Here is a 2,273-nt window from a genome sequence, read left to right as displayed (position 1 = left end):
GTCCCCAAATCCCCACGGTGTTCCTCGCCCGGTGTCCCGCCGCCTCCCGTGCTGTCCCTCGGTGTCCCACGGGGTCCCACCATGTCCCGCAGGGTCCCACTGTGTCCTACAGGGTCCCACCATGTCCCACGGGGTCCCACCATGTCCCGCAGGGTCCCACTGTGTCCTACAGGGTCCCACCATGTCCCACGGGGTCCCACCATGTCCTACAGGGTCCCATCTATCCCATGGGATCCCACCATGTCCCGTAGGGTCCCACCATGTCCTACGAGGTCCCACAGGGTCCCACCATATCTCATGGGATCCCACCGTACGTGGTGTCCCCAAATCCCCACGGTGTTCCTCGCCCGGTGTCCCGCCGCCTCCCGTGCTGTCCCTCGGTGTCCCACGGGGTCCCACCATGTCCCGCAGGGTCCCACTGTGTCCTACAGGGTCCCACCATGTCCCACGGGGTCCCACCATGTCCCGCAGGGTCCCACTGTGTCCTACAGGGTCCCACCATGTCCTACGGGGTCCCACCATGTCCCATGGGGTCCCACCATGTCCTACAGGGTCCCACGGGGTCCCATGGCATCCCACAGGGTCCCACCATGTCCTACAGGGTCCCACCGTGTCCTACGGGGTCCCACCGTGTCCTAAGGGGTCCCACCATGTCCCACCGTGTCCTACAGGGTCCCACCATGTCCTAAGGGATCCCACCATGTCCCACGGGGTCCCACCGTGTCCTACAGGGTCCCATTATGTCCCACAGGGTCCCATCATATCCCATGGGATCCCACCATGTCCTACGGGGTCCCACCGTGTCCCATCGTGTCCCATGGGATCCTACCGTGTCCCACGGGGTCCCACTGTGTCCTGCAGGGTCTCACCGTGTCCTACGGGGTCCCACCATGTCCCACTGGGTCCTATCTATCCCATGGGATCCCACCGTGTCCCACCATGTCCCACAGGGTCCTATCTATCGCATGGGATCCCACTGTGTCCCACGGGGTCCCACCATGTCCCACCATGTCCCATGGGGTCCCACCGTGTCCTACAGGGTCCCATGAGGTCCCACCATGTCCTACAGGGTCCCACCGTGTCCCGTGGGGTCCCACCATATCCCACGGGGTCCCACCATGTCCTATGGGGTCCCACGGGGTCCCACCGTGTCCCACCGTGTCCCACCATGTCCTACAGGGTCCCATCATATCCCATGGGGTCCCACCATGTCCCACGAGTCTCACCGTGTCCCATCGTGTCCCATGGGGTCCCATGGGATCCCACCATGTCCCATGGGATCCCACCATGTCCCACGGGGTCCCACTATGTCCCACAGGGTCCCACCTTGTCCTACAGGGTCCCACCATATCCCATGGGATCCCACCATGTCCTACAGGGTCCCACCATATCCCATGGGATCCCACCATGTCCCACAGGGTCCCACCGTGTCCTACAGGATCCCACCATGTCCTATGGGGTCCCATCATATCCCATGGGATCCCACCATGTCCCACGGGGTCCCCCCGTGTCCCGTGGGGTCCCACCACGTCCCGCAGGGTCCCACCACATCCTACAGGGTCCCACCATGTCCCACGGGGTCCCCCCGTGTCCCGTGGGGTCCCACCACGTCCCGCAGGGTCCCACCACATCCTACAGGGTCCCACCATGTCCCACGGGGTCCCCCCGTGTCCCGTGGGGTCCCACCACGTCCCGCAGGGTCCCACCACATCCTACAGGGTCCCACCATGTCCCACGGGGTCCCCCCGTGTCCCGTGGGGTCCCACCACGTCCCGCAGGGTCCCACCACATCCTACAGGGTCCCACCATGTCCCACGGGGTCCCCCCGTGTCCCGTGGGGTCCCACCACGTCCCGCAGGGTCCCACCACATCCTACAGGGTCCCACCATGTCCCACGGGGTCCCCCCGTGTCCCGTGGGGTCCCACCACGTCCCGCAGGGTCCCACCACATCCTACAGGGTCCCACCATGTCCCACGGGGTCCCCCCGTGTCCCCGCACCGTGGCGGGGCCGTTGTGCCGAGCCCCACCGACCCCGCCTTCCCCCTCCCAAACCCCCGGGGGACCGAACTCCACGGGCAAAGGGGGCGATTGGGGGGCGGCCCCCTTTGTGCCCCCCCCTCCCGGTGCCCACGGCGCGGCCGGTGGGTGCCCGCCTGCCCGGGGGAAGACCGGGGGCAGCCCCGCCGGGCGGGAGCGGGAAGCGGCGGACTCGCCCGCCGAGATTGCGGCGCCACGGGCATCACGGCCCGGAGCTGCTTATTATTCTGTTTTT

At 67.0% G+C, this 2,273-nt stretch overlaps 1 protein-coding gene across 1 annotated transcript in view; it reads right to left on the bottom strand.

Moving 5' to 3' along the window:
• The window catches only part of LOC106897311 (glutamine-rich protein 2-like), a 6,603-nt gene that overhangs the window by 712 nt on the left and 3,618 nt on the right, over positions 1-2,273 (bottom strand). The gene's annotated exons all lie outside the window — the stretch shown is intronic.

This window comes from Calidris pugnax, unplaced genomic scaffold, assembly GCF_001431845.1.
Source record: "Calidris pugnax isolate Ruff unplaced genomic scaffold, ASM143184v1 scaffold370, whole genome shotgun sequence".
Taxonomy (NCBI): Eukaryota; Metazoa; Chordata; class Aves; order Charadriiformes; family Scolopacidae; genus Calidris; species Calidris pugnax.
The sequence above is the reverse complement of the archived record's forward strand: the minus strand, read 5'-3'. Positions and strand labels throughout refer to the sequence as shown.